At 45.8% G+C, this 21,679-nt stretch overlaps 1 protein-coding gene across 2 annotated transcripts in view; it reads left to right on the top strand.

Moving 5' to 3' along the window:
- The window catches only part of IGSF5 (immunoglobulin superfamily member 5), a 334,850-nt gene that overhangs the window by 30,705 nt on the left and 282,466 nt on the right, over positions 1–21,679 (top strand). The gene's annotated exons all lie outside the window — the stretch shown is intronic.

The following is a 21,679-nucleotide window of genomic DNA, read 5'->3' on the forward strand; positions in this document are numbered from 1 at the left end:
ACAGAAAATCACTTGTGTGTAAGGTATGACCGTGAATTCACTTACTTGACAGGTCAGGAATATTCTTCTGTTAGAAATGGGGTCTCAAGTTGGCAGTCAGTTTACACCCCGTCCAAGCAGGGACCCTCACTCCAAGGATCAATTTATGAGGCATAGTTGACTAAATTATGCGGCAAAGAAAAAAAAGATTATGCAGCATTATGAAGTACATTCTCTGACTCTATGTTATTATTTTAATATAATAATAATTGATTCATTTAGAAAATATTTTTCTAAAAAAAGAAAATGATATACATTCAGTTGATTCCCTACTAAAATGCTATTCACCAACAAAAAATATCTTTCTTTTTAGAAGCATTTCAGGTACATAATTTTTTAATACTTTCCTTTTTAGCTCCCACAGTGCTTGTGTAGAACATATAATGTTACACTGTCCGGCTTCCATGTATACAATCTTTGTAATAAAAAGGGTGTCTCCTTTATTTTACTCACCTCAAAGCTGGCTCCCCTCTTGTGGCTCCCGGTGTCATAGAATGACAAGTTGAGTGAGAGCACCAATGGCCTGCTTGATAACTTCTCAAACTCTTTTCCTGTACAGCAGCAGAAATGGAGAAACCAGAAAATGTGTGATAAAGGGGGATCCAGAACATGCTAGTGGGGTTTCCTGGGCAACGACTGACAACCACGGGCATGCTCTAATGCTGTTAAAGGTCTGAACAGTGGCGATTTTTCTCTTCTAGGCTAGGATCTACTAGGTGTTATTCTGCTAATCTAGTTCATTTGGTGGATAAATATTTCATTCTTCCGAGGCCTCTAAACCCTTAAAAAGAATATTTGGTGTGAGGTCTGAATATTGAGTAGGGAATGTCATTATACTTTAATATTGTAGCCAAGATATCCTAATCAAATATATTGACAGGTAAACATGTATAGATTTTTTGTTTCTAACTCTACATATATGTTTCTTGACGATATATATGTATTGTCAAGGTACGTAGATGATGCAAATAAATAGGCACTTAACATTCAATATTTTGGCTTTGATATTAAGATAACACAATATTCCCTACTTGATATTTTAGACTGCAACCAGAGTACTGGAATAATGCTAGTTCTTGCAACGACTTCACATTGGAGAGTAACTAACTGGTAAAAGGCCTCTACTCTGACATTCAAAAGTTTCTCTTAATGTATACCCTGTTTAATTTACATCTTGCCCACATTTATTTAATACTTTAAGAGCAATATAGCTGCTCAGATGTGTGTCATAATGATTCCTAAATCCATTTTCCCTGTTTATAGGGCCATACCAAGAGGAGAGGGCATTAAACAACTGATGTAGTAATCAGATTACCAATATAAGACCAGGCCTTAATAAGCCTATTATTGCATAGTGAGCAATCGATTAATCAATCAAGGTTCTTGTAGAGGGGCTGTTGGACTTTTTTGCTTATGCTTGGTCATCCCCAGTCTTTTTGCCTCCTGCCTCCTATTTTTTCTGACCTGTTGCCGTTGGCTTTTGAACTCTGAGCCCTTTACCACTGCTAACCAGTGCTAAAGTGCATATGCTCTCTGTGTAAATTGTAATGTTGATTGGTTTATCCATGACTGGCATATTTGATTTACTAGTAAGTCCCTAGTAAGGTGCACAAGAGCTGCCAGGGCCTGTAAATCAAATGCTACTAGTGGGCCTGCAGCACTGGTTGTGCCACCCACATAAGTAGCTCTGTAATCATGTCTCAGACCTGCCATTGCAGTGTCTGTGTGCAGTTTTAACTGTAAATTCTACTTCCCAAGTGTACCCACTTGCCAGGCCTAAACCTTCCCCTTTTCTTACATGTCAGACACTCCTAAGGTAGGCCCTAGGTAGCCCCAAGGGCAGGGTGCAGTGTATGGTTAAGGTAGGACATATAGTAATGTGCTTTATATGTCCTGACAGTGAAATATTGCTAAATTCGTTTTTCACTGTTGCAAGGCCTGTCCCTCTCATAGGTTAACATGGGGGCTACCTTTAAATCTGATTAAAGTGTAGATTCCCTTTGGGAGCGGATGGAACTGTGGAGTTTGGGGTCTCTGAGCTCACAATTTAAAAATACATCTTTTAGTAAAGTTGGTTTTAAGATTGTGTGTTTGAAAATGCCACTTTTAGAAAGTGAGCATTTTCTTGCTTACACCATTTCTGTGACTCTGCCTGTTTGTGGATTCCCTGTCTGGGTCAGTTTGACAGTTGGACTGGTTGCACCTCACACTAGACAGTGACACAAAGGGAGCTGGGGTGTAGCCTGCATATCCTGATGAGCCATCTGTGCTAGGAGAGAGGGTAGGAGTGGTCATTCACACCTGAAAGGGCTGTGCCTGCCCTCACACAATGCAGTCTCCAACCCCCTGGTGAGTGTCTGGGGCCTGGCCTGGGCAAGGCAGGATTTCACATTCCAAAGAGACTTTACTTTGAAGTAGGCCTACTTCAAAGGAGAAATTGGGTATAAGAAGGGCACCCAAAACCACAGACTTTAGAAACACTTCTGGAACCAAGAGGAACCTCTGCCTGGAGAAGAGCTGAATAGCTGAGGAAGAAGAGCTGCCCTGCCTGTGACTGTGCTTTGTGGAGCTATCCTGCAGTTGCTGCTTCTGCCAGATTAAGAGGGCAAAGACTGGACTTTGTGTGCCTTCCATCTTGAGAAGAAATCTCCAAGGGCTTGATCTAGAGCTTGCCTCCTGTTGTTTGAAGTCTCAGGGACAGCAAAGACTTCTCTCTGCCAGCACCTGGAGTCTCTGGAGAGACTCCTACTCTGCCCTGTGGTGCCCATCCAGTTCCTGGGACCCTGAAAGGAGAAGCTGGCAGCCTAAAGACAAGACATCGAAGCACAGAGCGCTGTGCAGGGAAAAGATTGACGCGAATCCGATCTGCGGCTGAAAAAACGACGCGCCGCAGGCTCCGCAGCTGAGAAACGACGCTCGCAGGAAACGTGACCGAAAAATTGAAGCACGGAGCAGGAGAAACGATGCGCAGCATCGCTGACGGAGGCTGGGAGATCACAACCTGCGCTGCGGGATTTTCGGATCATCGTGCGGCTGGATTTTTGACTCAAGTACCGCTGTGCGGAGTTATTTTTGACACACATCTGCCCGTGCAGGGTTATTTTTGATGCACACCAGGTACATTTTCACTCTAGCAGCGCTAGTGTGTGTTTAAAACTACTTAAAGACTCTTTTTGCATTTTTATTGATAACTTGACTTGTGTATGGTGGATTTTTGTCGTTTTGGTCTTGTTTTGTTTAGATAAATATTTCCTATTTTTCTAAACTGGTGTTGTGTCATTTTGTAGCGTTTTCATTAAGTTACTGTGTGTGTTGGTACAAATACTTTACACCTAGCACTCTGAAGTTAAGCCTAATGCTCTGCCAAGCTACCAAGGGAGGAAAGCCGGGGTTAGCTGAGGGTGATTCTCTTTTATCCTGACTACAGTGAGGGTCCTTGCTTGAACAGGGGGTAACCTGACTGTCAACAAAAGACCCCATTTCTAACAGGGGCTAATTACCCTTTTGGGTCTCACTGTGCCGGAGTAGGAGAGGGGGTGACTGCAGCTCAGTTGAAACGCTAGTTGGCTGGTTCAGTAGAAGAGCCAGGTCTTGTGGTCCTTCCTGAATTGAGGCAGAGAGGGAGATTGCCTGAGATGAAGAGAGTTCCAGGTCTTCACGGTGAGGTAGGAGAAGGATCGCTCTCCGGGTGTGGTCTTGCGGATCCGTGGGATGGCAGCCAGAGCCAGGTGAGAGGAACAGAGTTGTCTGGTGGATGTGTGGAAAGCGAGGCTGTGGTTGAGGTATGTCGGTCCAATGTTGTGGAGGGCTTTGTGGGCGTGTGTGAGGACCCTGAAGGTTATTCTTTTGTCTATCGTAGCCAGTGTAGGTCTTTCAGGTGCCCAGAGGTGTAGCTGTGATGAGGGATGTTCAGAATAAGCTTTGGGGGACACTGCAGTTGATCTCTGAAGGTTTGGATGTGAACAGTGGGAGCCTGACTCTCTGGGTACAGCCGGTGAGGAAGGAGAGGATCCATGTCAGGGCTTTGCCGCAGATGCTGGTGTTGTGGAGTCTTGTGCAGAGGGTGGGGTGGGAGATAATGGGTGTTGAAGCTGAGAGGTCCAGGAGGATTAGGGCTGTGGTGGATGTCATCTGTTGTGGCAAGGAGGGCAATCTCTGTGCCGTGGTTTCTTCTGAAGCTGGATTGAGACTGGTCCAATATGTGGTTGATCTTGATGAATTCAGTGAGTTGCGCGTTTGTGGCATTTTCAATGACTTTAGCCGGGAAGGGGAGCAGATAGATGGGTTTGTAGTTCTTGAGGGCTATCAGGTATGCAAAGGGTTTCTTCAACAGGGGGTTGATCTCTCAGTTTTTTCAATATTCATGGAAGGTGGACATCTCGATGGAGCAGTTGATGATGCTGCAGAGCTTGGGGCGGTCGTGCCACTGGCTCGGTTGAAGATGTGTTGGGGGCAGAGGCCTGAGGGGGCTCCCGAGTGGACGGTTTTCAGGATCCATAGGGTATTGTTGGGTGTGAGGGTGGTCCAGTTAGTCAGGGTCAGCTGGGATCCGGAACCTTTGGGTGCAGTGGTTGTGGTGGGGCTGGTGGGTCCTGTGTTGTGAAGCTGTCATAGATGTCGGCAATCTTGCGATGGAAGAAGGTGGCCAGGTTGTCATAGGGGGCTTCGGAGGGGGGGGGTTGTCCGTGGTGTTGGAGCTGAGTTTGGTGAATTCTTTGATCACAGTGAAGAGGTCTTTGCTGTTGTGTGGTTGGCATTGATTTGTTCTTGTATGACGTTTTTCATTGTGGCTCTGACGAGGCGGTGGCGTGATGGCGGTTTTGAGAGCTGCGTGGTCAGCCGGGGTCTTGCTGCTCCTCCATTGTCTGGACTCTTGGAGGGCAGGGGAGAACCAGCGGGCTTTCTCAGAGGTCCGTTTAATAGCTTTAACACACTCTTCATAGGGTAATAATATTTAATTACATGGCCATTCCTAAAAAATAATTATTTTTATCATTTCAATACATGTTAAGTAGGATATATTACAGGACATAAATATATGTTGTATTTGTGATGTGTTTGTAAAATAAATGCAGTGAAATATTAGAAGTGCATTTATAATGCGCCCACCTGTGACTGTGTCGCAATCTTTACCCTGAGCCACATTAGATGCCGCTGTGTGTGAACAAACTCCAGTGCGATAGTATGTAATCACTAAGGCAGCAGGATCACAAGATAGAGGCCAAAGAATGAGCGTTGCTATATTAGTTTGAAAAGGGGAACAATCCTGTGGAATGCTCAAAAGCTTTGATCAACAATGTCAAGACGCGCCCATAGTGGCAAATGCCAACATTTCCTCATTGCCCATATTGCACTAATCTCTGATATCACTGTTGACCAAAACAGTGCACTCACTTTCAAAGATTTATCAGAGAGGAGTCATAATTATCGCGTTTTGCAGTAAGCACATTATATCCCCTTTATTACTATTTTTCCCACATGTGCATTTAATTTCTGCCAGCCTATCCTTAGTCTTGTTTGAGTTTAGATTGTCTTCTTCTGTCTGTGCAATAACAGTGTCTAGAAATGTGGAAAGTGTGTCAAGGACTAGAATGGATCGGAAAAGGTAACTATTCACATTGGTGTAACTTATTATACAAATGACACAATGTGGATACCTGATCTAAATGACTATTGATTATTGAATGAAAAGTTAGCTGAAGAGACATTATGAGCTGAAGCTAAACCTATATAAATGTATTCCTTTGGCTGCTATTATAGTTAAGCAGGCTTGACCCCCCTCAAAATTCAGTAAAGCTGCTGCTTGTTGTAGAGAGATTGAAGGATGGACGGACGGACAGGTAGATGAACTGATTCATTGATGGAGGGAAGGCATTACCCACATTAAACAAAGATTCAGACGATTATCTGATTACGCAGGCCACAGGCACTTATTCTCACACGCAAATGAGCAAAGGAGTATGGTTTGGGAACATTCTGTTTTGATCCTCTTGCAGCAACCAGTCAGCTGCTCCATCTTTTTCTGTGCGACAATCTGCCTGCAATTCATAAAGTAGTCAGAGACCCCCCTGCAGGGGGTGCTATGAATGACTGCAGCCGCTTGCAAGGGGCTGTCTTGAGGGTCCATGGGACTGTCCCTTTTTTTTGCTCTCTGCACAACTTAAAACCGGTGCACTGGGTGTGGGTGCAAATAAGGACAACGCGCCCTATTACACATAATGCTCAGCCCTCTCTGTCTGCAATTCAAAGAGTGTACAGAGACCCCCCCGGCAGGGGGTGCTGTGAATGACTGCAGCCGCTTGCAAGGGGCTGTCTTGAGGGTCCTTGGGACTGTCCCTTTTTTTGCTGTCTGCACAACTTTAAACAGGTGCACTGGGTGTGGGTGAGAATAGGGGCAGTGCGCCCTGTTACACATAATGCTCAGCCCTCAGGGCAGCCGTGATCTAGCACTGCCTTCGGGCAGTGCATTACTGACAGACAGAGAGGCTGTTTGAAGCAGCGGCTCCATCTCTCGCTGTGCGGTGGCAACCCACCTGCTTTAAATAAGGGACAGAGATTCCCCTGCAGGTGTGTGCGGTGAGTGACTGCAACAAGGGTTGTTTTTCTGGGCATCCTTTGGACCCCATAAATCTCTCCAGAGGGCAGCCCCCAGGGGATGGACTAACTACGCACCACCACTTTGTGGCTCACAGGCAGTGCGCCTCCTGACAGGATTATTGCCTCTGCATCATTGTCTATAATGTAAGGTTGCTAGTGGGGCCACGCCCGGCCCGGAGGACAAAGAAGACGCGTGCACACTGTAGTCCGTCTGTAGGGAAACTGCGTCAGCGCAGTCCCGTATTTATTAAACTACCTCGGTTCCGCGTTCCGTCCGGATACGCGGAACCAGCTATAAAGTATAGAAGAGGCCAGGTGGCTCTCTACATCCCTCCCATGTTTTACTTCACACAGAAAAGGGGAAACAACCCAAAACAAACGAAAACACAAATGTATACATGTGAACACACACAAAATGTCAAAAACACCTAATAGGGTGCATGCGGCATCTGAGAACGAAACTCTTCTGATTACAAGGCAGCCAGGACCACACACACGGATCCCTATGGACTCAGTGAACATACAAAGTCTCGGAGCCGACTGTTAGGGACCGGATTGGGGCGTAGACTATAAAGTCCGCCCCTACTTGGGGATCCCTCAGCAATGCCGTCTTCACCTGGATGATGTCGGGCACTTGGCGTCGCCACCGGAGCGTCCCCATTCCTGGCCTCCTTAGCCACAGACTCCAACGTGGAGTCATCGACCTCTTCTTCCTGATTTATAATGGGAGTTCCGGCACTCCTAAAGTACGATACATTTCTGGTGACCCTCTTACTGCCTCGCGCTGCTGTCACCATGGCACCCCGTACACTTACAACTTGCCAGGGTTCGGGCTCAAACGGAGTCTGGAATTTTCCTCCTGGCCGGCAATTCCTCACCACCACTTGGTCTCCCTTTTGAAACCCTCGATATTTACTTCGCCTTCGCTCGCTGGCTTTGCGATTAGTACGCTCCCTGCGTTGTTGCGTGGCTTCAACATCGAGCTCGGGTGCGACCCACTGGGGACCAGACAGAATGCAATCCCTGGGAGGGACCTTGAACATCAGTGTGGCCGAGGCATACCCTGTAGTACTGTATGGGGTCTGGCGATAAGCACTCAAAAATTCGTATAGACATTTCTCACTGTCTTCTCTTTGTTCAACGCCTATTCTGAGAGCTCGGTTTAAAGTTCGCATAAACCTTTCCACATCGCCATTTGCTTGCGGCCAGTAGGGCATAACCTTACAATGACGTATGGCCAAACCCTCAAGGTAAGACCGAAATTCCTGTCCGTGGAAAGGCGGGCCGTTATCTGTCCTGACTTCGTCGGGGAGGCCAAACATGGCAAATGTTTTCTGAAGTACCGGCCTCACATTCTCAAACGCTATGGAGGACACAACGTCCACGACAGGGAACTTGGTGCACGAGTCAATAATGACGACTGTCAGCCGCCCATCGGGGAAGCTCCCAAAGTCCATGCTGACTTTTGTCCATGGCTTCACACTCGCCGGCTCAGTGACCACGGGGCAACAGGGTGGATCCCCGGAGGTGATGATACAGGAATGGCACTTTCCCACCAGTTCATCCACCTGGCTGTCCATGCCGGGGAACCATACCTTGGCCCGCAATCTTGCTTTGGTCTTTGCAGTGCCTTGATGGCCTTGGTGTGCTAGCTCCACTACTTTGGCCCACAGACTCTGGGGCAGCACGATTCTCCTTCCTCTCAGGACCAGTCCTTGTCCATCCGTGGACAATTCATCTCGCACCCTCCACATTCCTTGCATGGCGGCTTTGTACTCCTGATTGGCTGCTTTGGTTCTTTCCAGGAACAACTTCCATTCTTTGTGTTGGAGCGCTTCTTTAACCTGGTTGAGGGTTGCGTCCACCTTGGAGGCGTCTACAATGTCCCCTACACTCAGGGCCTTAGGACACACCGATTGCACCACCATGTTGACAAATATCTCTGTACTCTCCTCGTCATTCTCCTGAGAGTCATCGGATGTGACCAGGGACGGGTGACGAGACAAGTAATCTGCAGGGTTATTCACTCCTGGCCGATAGACAACTGTAAATCGGTAGGGTTGCAATAGAACAGTCCACCGTTCTATCCGTGGAGGCGCCAGACGAGGACAGCCAGCAAACAATGCGACCAAAGGCTTGTGATCAGTCACTACCCGGAACTCTTGGCCATACAGGTATAAATGGAAATGTTTACAAGCCCACCGGATCGCCAGGGCCTCCCGTTCTATTTGGGCATAGCGTGTTTCTACTGACGACAAAGCTCTACTGGCATATGCAACTGGAACCCACTCCTGCGGGTTTTGCTCTTGCAGAAGAACAGCACCTAGCCCTACTGGACTAGCATCTACCACGACCTCCGTTCGCCGGTGATGGTTGAAGTATGCCATTGTTGACTTGTCGAGTAGCGCTGTCTTGATGTCGGCAAACGCTTTGTCTGCCATTGGACTCCATTCCCACCGATGCCCAGTCTTTGTGAGTTGTCTGAGGGGTTCAGCCATGGTCGCAAGCTGCGGGATGAACCTACCACAATATGTTGCCATGTCCAGGAAGCTTCTCACTTCTGTGGTGTTCCTCGGAATCGGTGCCTGACGGATAGCATCCGCTTTACGAGGGTCAACTTGCAGACCGTTCTTTGAAAAGACATAGCCAAAAAACTCTACTGACGTCTGATAGAACGCACATTTCTTTTTATGGAGTGTTAAACCTGCCTCTGATAACCTTTGCAGTGTAGCTCTTAGGTGTCGATGATGTTCTTCTCGGGTTTTGGAGTGTATGAGGATGTCATCGCTCAAGTTGATTACCCCTTGCAGTCCTGAGAGCGTCTCCCTTATCACGTTTTGAAAGACTTCGGCGGCCGAGGATACCCCTAAGCTTAGTCTTTTGTATCGCCTGAGTCCCACATGCGTTGAAAAGGTGGTGATATTTCTACTGTCAGGCTCCAGTTCCAGCTGGTGATACCCAGCATTGAGGTCCAGCTTCGAGAACCACTGTGCACCATTCAGATCTGCTATGATGTCGTCCATTGTAGGTGTTATGTGCCGCTCCCTTTTGATCGCCTTGTTGGGTAGGCGCATGTTGACACATAGACGGATAGCACCAGGTTGCTTAGGTTTCGGCGCTATTACCAACGGTGACACCCACGGTGTGGGCCCTTCTACCTTCTCGATCACTCCTTGATCTTCGAGTAGTTGTAGTTCCCTTTCCACGGCGGGTCGTAGGTGAAACGGAACTCGTCTATGCCTGAGAGCAACAGGTGTCACGCTGTGATCTATATGTAGCTTAACACTTTTGCCTTTGAGTCGCCCTAGGCCTTCGAAGAGCTGCGGAAACTCGTTAACTAACCGTTCAGCGTGAGAGTCATATATTTGTCGCACGAAAAATACTAGTTCAAGCTCCTCCGCGGTGTGGCACCCCAACAGCGTACCTCGGTCTCCAGCTACCACGTAGAACCTTGCCAGTGCTGCCGCTTGTTCGCTGGACACTGACACCTTCACCGTGCCCTTCAGAGGGAGCGGTTCTCTGCCGCCATAATTGTAGATTTTGGTGGTGGTTGGGGAGAGCACTGGTGCGGGGTTTAGCTGCCTGAAGAGAGTCTCATCCATGACATTCACTGAAGCGCCTGTGTCTATAAGCACTGTCGCTGGCTTGCCGTTGATGTGGACTTTGCTCATGGGTGGAGGTCGCCTTTTCAGTTGCCTCTCACCAGTGAACGAGATGACAAAGATGTCTTCGTCTTCATCCTCTTCGAAGATGGGGTTTTTCTGAGTCATCGTCTCGCTAGAATTATTAGCTTCGGTGGTCACACTTCTGACCTTGGTGTCTCTTCCTCTCCGGTTCCCTGGCCAGTTTTCTCCAGACCTGCATGCTCTCGCAAAATGGTTGTCCTTGCACACTTGTCACATTGTTTTCCTTTGGCGGGGCACACCATGGGTGGTTTGTGATCATACCCACAGCTTCGGCAGGTGCGAGCATTTCGTCCGCCAAAGTTCACCTTTTGTCCTGACGGTTGACGCGTTTGGATGGCCTCCACTTGCTCTTCCTTCACCGGGACCGGGGGTGCAGTTGACGCAGCTGCCAGGGACTGCCCCCTTACTGCCGCCATGGCATCTGCTCTCACTGCCGATAACTCATGTGAATGCGCTAGCACCAGAATGTCATCAAGGGGCATACCCTGCTGGCGTAGGATGAGTTTCCTTAGTGCATTTGACCGACATCGTTGAATAATCTGCGCCCTGATCTCCTCTTGTTGATTCAGGCCTAGGCATGAGCTTGCTAGTTTTCTTAATCGGGCATAGAACATGTCCATTGATTCAACATCAGTTTGTTGAGCCTGCCGAAGTTTAAAACGCTCAAAGTCTGAATTTAGTTGTGGGTCAAAGTGCTTGTTGAGAGCTTCGACCGCCGCATTAAAGTCCGACTTATCACCTGTGTTGGGGAGCGCATCAAACAGTTCTTGCAGCTCATCCCCTCCCATTAACAGCATGAGAGACCTGCGCACGGCCCCATCTGTCTCTCTCGTGGCGCAGAAGTAATTCTCCAGTCGGTTCAGTCATAGGCGCCATCTTGGCGAAGCAGTGGCTGGGTCAATCAGCTGGCTAACTGGTGGCAGTGCGGTTACTGACGGGTGGGCACTGGGGCCCGCTTGCACAGGTGCCTGGGGGTTCTCCTGCGGTGGGGCACTCATGGTGTGCTTTGGTTTCTTGTGCCCCTACTCCTTTATATGTTTATTTTCCCACTATTTATTTATTTATTTATTTACTTTTTTTTTTCTCTCTAAGGCTTCCTGCCCACTGTACTGTTTTCTGTAGCTTTCCCGTTTTTTTTTTTTTTGTTTGGTGGGGGGGGGGGCTCCTGCCCCTCTGGCTCCTATGCTGTGTTCCCCTCTCTGGGGAGCACAGCCCGAGCGACCTGAAGGCGGGGGTGCGTGTGCCCTGGATAGCACACGCCCCACGTGGTGTTACTGGGCTGCCGGGCCGGAGCGCTGCCTCCGGTCCCGTTTCTGCACACGTTGATTTTTTTTTTCTTTTAGCTGCCTCGCAGCTTCTTTGTGCTGTGCGCGCCTTCCCGGTGACAGCACAGCCACTCAACAGAGTACGGGACGCCAAATGTCCCTCGCGGCAAGGAGGCGGGGCGCGCCTCACAACTTAGAGCGCCCTGTGTCACTTGCCTGTTGGAGGTCCGACGCTACCAGTGCCGCTGGGCGTGGAGCTCCAGACCGTTTCCTCTCCTCTTCTGGAGACGACGCAGGGTTTCAGCTGGCCTGCTCGTCGCCACTGTAAGGTTGCTAGTGGGGCCACGCCCGGCCCGGAGGACAAAGAAGACGCGTGCACACTGTAGTCCGTCTGTAGGGAAAATGCGTCAGCGCAGTCCCGTATTTATTAAACTACCTAGGTTCCGCATTCCGTCCGGATACGCGGAACCAGCTACAAAGTATAGAAGAGGCCGGGTGGCTCTCTACCCATAATATGGATCAGGTGGACAGTCAGTGATTCCTTCATTTGCATGGGGCTACACCATCATACAAATGAGGGAACTCACTCCTAAGATAACACTAGTGCTACATGTGCACCAGCGCTATCAGTATTACAGAACGGGCCAGACAAGCCTCTGCAGTCATTTCTGTAATACTACAGTGCCCTGGGAGTGCAGGACCCGGGAGCACAGGCCCATTGCACCTAATGAACTCAGTATGTAATACATCCCTTGGAAGTCAATAGCAACTTCAATGCATGGCATGGGATGTGGTTGTTACAAACCTTTGCTTGCTTTGTAAGTTTATAAATGCTTGCAGACTTTGTATGTTTGAGGGCATTTACAAACTCCTACCGGATCCCTTCCAGCCCTGGAAATGGTCAGAATGTTACTCCATTCAATGTGAAGAGATTTACCCATGGAGAAAATGATTTCCTTACAGAAAATAATTTAAAAAAAGAAAACAAATTGTGCATTTGCACAGCAGTCCCCATTTCTCCTGCTCTGAAATCTACGATATGTAGATTTCCACAAAGGGGAACAGCAGCCCATGAGAGATGTTAGACATTCCCTGAAGAATGCATTCAGATCCGCGTGTGGCATAGCTTTCGAGGGCCAGTATTATGTAATGGGCACATGGTGCGCCTTTCAGGAGGTACGCAGAGTGCAAACAGGGACAGTGCACCCTAATACAATCAATGTGCTGCTCGCAGGGCCGCAGCAAACACGCAGCTGCCTTGGGGGCGGTGTATTCAGTGAAATACAGTGTGACTGATTACGAGCCGCTTCATGTTTCACAGTGCGGGCCAGCGCCTGCACTTTAAAGAGGGGACAAAGGTGGGTACAGTGAGTGACTGTTCTTGCCTTTAGGGGGATACCTGGTGGGGTCCTTTCGCCCCCACAGAGGGCTGCCCTCAGTGGGCTCATTTATAGGGTGACCAGAATTTTAAAGCCAAAAACTGGGACATTTCACAAAAATAGAAGAAGGACAACAAGTTCTCTTCAACCAAGCGCCGAGAATGACAGCGCTCATCACCACAGAATTACAGAAGAGGCACTAAGAACACAAATTGAATACCATTTTTAAAGCCAGAATAATGCCTGTTAATTAAATAGCTTTCCAATAACACCTGCTTTGTATTTCTGCTTTAGAAAACAAAAAAATCACTTCGTACAGTTTTCAGGCGACTCTCTTTAAAAACCGGGACATTGCTAAATTTCCTGAAATCTGCTGGGACAGCTGGTGAAAAACCGGGACTGTCCTGGCAAATCCGGGACGCCTGGTCACCCTACTCATTTACACTGTGTCACCTTTTTGTGGGACGCTGTCAGTACACCTCTGAGGGGCCTGTTCCGTAATAGCCCGCTGGCGCAGAGGCAAAGTGATTTCTTTATGTGCATGTGCCCCCAAAGATGGCGCTGGTACTCATGCTAGCTGTATTCCAGAAGGAGGAGCCAAGACTCTCTGCCTTCTTCTGTAATACTCCAGTGCTCCCCGAGGGACGAAAACTGGTGCACGTGTCCATTGTGCCCCACCCTGGGGCAGAGTTTGTAATACAGCACCAGGTATACTCCTTGGACTGTTTTAGGAATTAAGACAAGGTAAAAGTACGTCGAGGGGGTTATGTTTTTTTTGTAGCTGGTGCCCTGTTTCTTTAGACCTACATTTTGGCTTCCTGTGTGCTGTGGAGCTGTGGTGCTGTACTCTGGGAAATAATCACTTGCAAAACAAGCGTTGTCAAAGCCAATAGGGCTTGCAGTTACCAGGTGAGTGCTGATGCATTGGCTTTGCTAATACTTTTAATTGTACCGTTCTAAAAAGATCATTGACCGTTTTGGAATGGTAAAATTAAACAACACACACGCGGGCCATCAGGGTGCCATGACACATGCTCATGAATGCAGACACACAGTGGCCATGTTGGCGTGATTGTTTCTAAGATGCCCACAGTGTACTTGCATGCTTGAGCATGGGCCACTACCCATGAGTCCACTTGTGACATTACCCATGCGCATGATGGATGCATTATGATGCACCCGCAGACACGATGGCTTCTTTTTAGTGCTACTTCCTTAGCACAAAAAGGCCCTGTCATATCCAAAATGGACACAAGGATCTAGTTTGCATTAAGAAATAATGCTAAATGCAACAACAACAAGAATATCAAGCCCAAGCAGCAACTCGCTAAATGTGCACTTCAGGTAGGATTTCCCCCAACTTACTCCTGGCATTTAGAACTAGTTTCCTAGTGCAAAATGCACCATTGTGACCAAAATGGACATCAGGATGCATTTTATGCTAAGAAAATAATGCTAAATGCACCAGAACATGATCAGCAGCTTGAGAGCCGCTCGCGCTTGGTACACCTACCAATATACATTTCTCTCCCTTTCCATTGCCCCTTAAGCACCTCTTGTGCGCCCTGGTGGTTGTGTAATGTAATTTAACATCATGTGCCAGCGTGATTGTCAGGAAATCTGAAGCTCACACCTCCCAATCATACTGACCAAGCCACGCCCCTGTCTATCACAGAGTAATGCATGGCAGCCACTTGCGCTGCCTTGCGTTACTCCAGACTTACTATCATTTACTAGGCATAGCAGAGCCTACTTAAAGGCTTGCCTTGCCAGTGTGTGATGCAAGGGCAACATAAGCCATTGATACATCCGACCAGTAAAGTGCATTACAAGGAAACCATAGTAGGCAAAATATACACCGAACAACCAATAGCACGCGGTGAGAGAAATACTCCTCTGGTTGGATCCAAAGCCCAGTCTGTGTATACTCTGAAAATTTGGTGACAATATGTCTATAGTCAGCTGCACTATCAAGCCAGATCTAAAAATGCTGAAGAGGTTAGGTGTTCCTTATCAGCCAAAGGTGGGCATGGGGTTGTTGTTTTGGATACTGTTTTGCGTTTTTGTAGGGAAATACTTTACTGACAGGGCACAAATCCTAACTTTTTCCTCTGCCTCCTTTGATTACATTGTGCCAAGTTCTCAAACTACATTTCCATTTCCTTCCAAGATGGCTTAGACCTTTACTTCTTTTGAATAGCTCAGTTCTCCCCTTCAGCTTCATCAAAGGGAGGTTCATGTATCAGGCAGAGGGAGTGGGTATCACTCACTGGGTTTGGACTAATAGCCTAAATTGATATCTCTGAAAACTATACCCCTTGCTTGTTAGCACATCAAAGGGTCACCCTTCTTGTAAAACTTCAACCAGAATCACACAAGACAGGGTACTCGAATAAGGTAACATTCAACCTCTGACAAAAATCTGTTTTAAGGACATTAGCTCACAAAAATGAATTTTGATTCACGAGTTTTACACAAATATTGATATACCTTCCAAAAATGTCTTATAAAAGTCCCCATTTCAGAGGATCATGTTTTATCCCTTATTAAAGCATACCAAACACACGGGCTTGTAGGCAGCTACGTACCCCATGTGCTAACAAACCTATCATAAATGCAGAAGCAATCCAGTGGAGGAAGTTAGTAACTATATATTTGGGGTCTCTATAAAGGGTTAACCTAAAACTGAAGGGGCAGTGGATCGCAGTCCATGAACATTTCACCCCAGGCCTCCTTTAAAAGATGCAGAGTGATGGGCAAGAACTGGAGACCTAGGGCCATATGTACGAACACATTTTCCCATAGACACAGAATGGGCAAAACTGCTTGCTACATCTGGCCCCATATGTTTAGTGGTCACTTTCTGTGCTGTACTTTTATTACAAGTGGCATACTCATGTGCAGACCTCTAGACCTGACCTGTGCCAGGCTCTACTCTTGCCACCAGTGTGGATGCAGTAAGTTGAAGGCTGTCTTCCTTTAGAAGTTAGGTAAGCTCAGTAAGTCACAGGGAGAAACCGCTACCCCTGGCTTTGCCTAATTGACTGCCATGGTGCCATCTTCCCCAGAAACCTACTGGGAGCAGGAGGCACATATCAGAATGAGTCTTGGAGTCACAGAGCTCCAGTGTGGTGATGCTGAACTTGGGATTCTGGTACCTCGGCGAGGTACTTCTTTGCTGCCGAAATATTACACTATTAAAAGTTGCACTCTTAGGAATGGGGATTGCCTGTCAGAGTTGGTGTTTCAACACTAATTCTTAGACGTTTTTCCTCCATTCTGGACATTTTTCTCCACAAGATTTCATCATTTTTTTCCTAGCGAAATGTGCGCTGTGAATAAATATTCGGGTAGCAGTGTTCCCTGCACAATTTGTAAGTCTGATTTGGCTGGTAACTGCCATTATGGTCTGAAATGGAATTCCCTGATTCTCATAATGCGACTCAAAGTGTATCTTTAGCAGTGCTTGATTTGTAAATAAAAACATACCAGTGTACAATGCTCTCCTCTGAAATGCGCCCTTCTGTAATTAAATATGGTAGTATGGAATACTGAGGCAGAGTAATCCTGAAGCAATCTTGGGCCTTTTTAATCCATTTTCTGCCACTCCCTGCCCCTTCAGCTCACTCTTGCAGCTTTCTGTTTTTTCCTTTTGTGTAGCGTTTTCGTTTTTCTCTTCTTCCAGCTTTCCCATATGTGTCTTTTGCTCGCAGGCAATGCTTTAGGCAGAAGAATAAATGCCGGCCTTCAAAACTAAGTGCTGATGCCCTGCACCAGAAGCCACCGGCTTAAATTAAGCACTGACCTCTACACAATCAGGCATAACAAACAATCACCAGCAATAAACATTCTAGAATGTTGCTTTGTTTGATGAAGTCTACTTGGCTTCTGAGATGTATTGTGGCAACATTCACCAGATGGGCCCTTTAACAACAATTGTAACTAAATACACCAATAGTTTGAGTGACATGACAGACATGTTCACTACCTTTGACTTTAGTTATGGGATGCGTATGGTGACTCTACGTTGTCATGATAAATGATCATATCACAAAATTCTTTTGGGTGAATCATTTCTGGTCATTTTTGTAATTATGACTTAGATGAGGAGAGGAATCTGATTTTTTCGTATAATTTTTTTCTTCACGTAAACACACTTCTCTTTGCACTTTTTACACTAGCATTACTTGTTTTTCGTTTGCCTTTTTAGCACAAATATTCTATCTCTGCATCAGTTTTGTTGAGGTTTTATGACTAAAACGACTGAAAAGTATGCTAGTATTTTTAACTAATTTTTGTATTTTACTGAATTGTTTTCTTAATGTTAGCATGCAACTGCACATGATAAATTGAGATAAGTGCTTCACCTCGTGGGGAAATTAGCTAGGCATGTTACACAAGCAATCTTGGGTTTAGAATTTGTTGAGAGAACGGTGAAGTCATCATTATGGACTCTACATTAAAAATGTTTTAATTACTCCAACAGTAGTTTAGTTGTTAACGACTCTACTATGAAAACAAATCAACGAATACAAGATCTGAGTGAATGCTGATTTGAAGTGGACACATTTCCGGGGTTCATAACAGTGCTTAATTTGTACTTGTTGTTTCCGGTGCGGAGCACCAGCACTTATTTTTGAGGGCCGGCACTTATTTTTCTGTGAGCAAAAGACACATAAGGGAAAGTCAGAGGAAGAGAAAAAGGAAAAAGCGTCCTAAAGGGAGAAAGCAGAAAGCTGCAAGAGTGAACTAAAGGGGCAGGGAGTGGATGTAAATGGATTGAAGAGGCCAGTAATGGCTTCAGGATTACGCTGCCTCAGTAGTCCATCGTCACACATTTAGTAACAGCAGCCGCGTATGTAAGGGAAGGGCTTTGGGCACCTGCACGTTTTTATTTACAAATTAAGCACTGGTTAATAAGCCTATGGTCTCGAGTTTGAATACTAATCTCTGAATTGTACCAGCATCCTGTTAGTTCACCCTGCTACACAAGAATACTATCACTGTCAACGGATGGTTATTCGAGAACCAGGAGTTGCAAAGAAGGCCTGGCATACAATAGAAGGCGGGCCATTGGTCCAAAATATTCCAAGATTGCATCACAATGCACTGACAACAGCAGCCCAACTAAACTGGTATTTCAAGAAGCTAATTGTCTATTGGACGTTGAGTAGGTGAAGAGGATTCCTGTCTCTTTTTTAACATTCAATGATATGTTAGACCTGACAGAATATTCTAGATCTTAATAGTAAAATACTGACGCAAATCAAATCGAATAAATGTAGCAATCAATGAGCATTAAAAAGGCTAACACTGGGTAAAAAGAACCCACAACAATTCCTTCCGAATACCAAGTAAGTACACACTTATGTAATTGTGCAAGGTGATCCAAGCTACTCAAGAACTATTAATACAGACAAAGTAATAATAACATTGGTTAATAGTCATGCAGGTCAAAAAACTTTTCCCATGTCAGTTTGAACAGTTCTAGTTCACCTCTTAGATTGAATGAGATTTCTTCCAGCTAAGCAAGCTTAAACATTTCGGTTTGCCAAGAGTCACTGTGTGGGTTTCTGGTAAATTTGCAGCCGTGAGAACTATTTCCTTGGTCAGTAAAGGCATCTCAGCGCCCACAGTTGTTTGAACTAGCTTGTGGGCTTTCAGTTTGCATTATCATGAAAGAGTATCTCCCCGTCCGATAATGTGGTGCCACTACTGAGAGTGGTTGTAGTACTCGTTTTCCACCAAATTGAGACCTGTGGACATTTTTATATTATGTGAAGATACTCTTCATATGGTGGTATACACCTCCATCAAATCCAAGAGTCCAAAACACCAACTTGTTTCCACTTTGCACTCACTTGGACTAAGAGATCCTGCATTAACAATGACTTTCGATTTCAAATAATAATATCTCAGCCGCTGCATATCAGGCTCTCAATCGTTTGGCACATATATTTTGATTGCCTTTAATTAAAAGCTTCTTTTTCTATGAGCATGAGATGACGTTACTCGTCAAACCAGATGTTAAAATGGAAGCACCTCAGTTTTATTGGAGGAATGTTGGACAGGTAGGTCTGAAGGTTAGTGGATGTTAGAAGCAGACAATTCTTGTAAACAGGACCACAGCACGTGCTCTAGGAGCCTCTGCTTATAGACAGTGCTTGGGGAAGGTGTGTTATGACAGATTAGTACATGGGAGTGATGCTTAAATGTAGAGTTTGAGGGGCGCAATTAAAGAGGTGATGGCCAATGATTGGGGATTGTCCAGTTTGATAATGGAATATACCCTGTGCAAAGACCTGCCTGCCCTTATAGTTGTGATTATGGTGATCTGGTCTGATGAGGAGAGGTAGGCGCTCTAGAAAGGCAGGTAGCACAAAAGAAAAAGTATTCTGTAAGAACGTAGGCATGTGAAACCAGGACACAACTTCAAAGGTAACTCGCTTTCTTTATTCATAAATCCAGTTCTTTCGTAGCGAAAACATCCCGACCTCCGTCTCTCTCCCAACCGTCATTTACCACTCCTCTCCATTCTCCTCTCGCTCACCATCTCATTCATCTCCTCGCGCACACACCAGCAGACATTCTAACACTCACCTTCTCGCGCTCCCAACCCGGAACTAGGATATAACACTTCTCCCTTCTTTAACCAAAACAACAGTAACCGAACATAAACATTTTTTTTTTTTTTAACATGCAAACTAATTACAACTAACTACGGTATTTTGTAAAATAGATACTTCACAACAAGTTATAGTCTTTGAGATATGACGGAGGTTTGACAGATCTGTTCGATCTCCTCACATGTGAACTGCATGGCAACTCTTCCGCGATATCCTTCCAACTACTTGAGTCTGAGTTCCGTGCATCCTTCCGACCACTAGAGTCTGAGTTCTGTGTGGAGACTCCAATGGCCTTCTTATGAGACACATTCCTACACAAGGAATTGAGATTTCCTTTAAATCTAACAATTCTATTCAAATTCCAAACTCTATTATCATCTGTTTTCACAGCATTAGTAAACAACTTCACAACCTTCATGGGACCAGAGAGTTTTTTTTTTATCAAAGGATTTTTGATAAGAACATAATCACCAACATGAACTTCCGTTTTCTTCACAGCATGAGTTTTATCAAAATTAATTTTACTCTTCATCTTCTTTGCACACTCCCTGGACCTCCACTCATCATTCACCATCATCCTACCCCTGCCATCAAGTAAATTATTAACCCAAGAAGGTTCCAATTCAGAATTTCCACGCCTACCTCGAAACAGAGTAAAAGGTGTTTCTCCTGTAGACGTGTGAGGGGTATGTCTATAGAGATAAACCTTTTTTAGCACTTCTTCCTTCCAATTCAATTGGTTATCTTTTGCAATTGAGATAGTTTCTTTGAGAACCCGATTGAAACGTTCCACCATACCATTACCCTCGGGATGATACAACGAACAGAGTTTGTGTTTGACACCACACCCATGCAAAAACTCATTCATTTCTCCTGAAACTAACTGCACTCCATTATCTGTGAGAATGGTAGTGGGTAAGCCTTCTTGAATTATTATCTTCTTGATAAATTTTATCACCTTGTTAGTTTCGATACTCCCAGTAAAATTTACCTCAGGCCACCTTGAAAACATATCAATAACCACAATCACGTATTCAGTCATACCACCACTCTGAATGGGTCCTAAGATATCAAGTGCAATATCATGCCACGGCCCTTTTGGAGTTTCCTTAGTGATCATGGGTTGAACACGAGGTTTCAAAGCTTTTTCACTCACCGCACACTGTAGACAATCTCTAACAACCCTTTCAGCTTGCATGTCCATTCCTGGCCACCAATAGGAGGAATGCAACCTCTCTTTGGTTTTAGATATGCCCATGTGACTATCGTGAGCCTGATTTCTCAAGTCAGGATGCTTTCCGAAGTTGGCGTGGGAAAAGCCTCTCGTCGCCAGTGTAAGAACGTAGGCATGTGAAACCAGGACACAACTTCAAAGGTAACTCGCTTTCTTTATTCATAAATCCAGTTCTTTCGTAGCGAAAACATCCCGACCTCCGTCTCTCTCCCAACCGTCATTTACCACTCCTCTCCATTCTCCTCTCGCTCACCATTCTCATTCATCTCCTCGCGCACACACCACCAGACATTCTAACACTCACCTTCTCGCGCTCCCAACCCGGAACTAGGATATAACATATTCCCATGAGGGGCCTGGCCAGTATCACACGGAGTTTACTTGCTCTTGGCTTCAATTTCAGTACCTTTTTTAACAGCAAGACGGCATAGTTGATACTGTAGATGTCTATCTCATAAAACGTTAAAGCTTGTCGGGTGTCCTCTTGGCATTCATAAATAAACACATGGAAAAACTAACATCTGATGCTTTTATTGATCACCTGGGCATGAATTGGTTTCTCTAGACACTCTACCCATATTTTCTATAGTGTTTCACTCACAAAAAGAAGGACAAGACAGAGGAAAACACTAAAAAAATTAAAAAGTGCACATTGTTTATTTCTCTTTGCTAAGCTAATTCACTTTAATTATTGCTATAAGAAAAGGTAAGGACAACAAGACCCCTTCCACCACCTTCTGGCGAGATGTCTGTCCGAAGAGGTCAATTGTATAGTTTTGCAGACGATACATGTGGCTCAGTAACGTATTTGCTCATTGCTGACAGCTGCTGGCCTTGAATTTGGCTCATAACA

The sequence above is a fragment of the Pleurodeles waltl genome, chromosome 8 (genome assembly GCF_031143425.1).
Source record: "Pleurodeles waltl isolate 20211129_DDA chromosome 8, aPleWal1.hap1.20221129, whole genome shotgun sequence".
NCBI lineage: Eukaryota > Metazoa > Chordata > Amphibia > Caudata > Salamandridae > Pleurodeles > Pleurodeles waltl.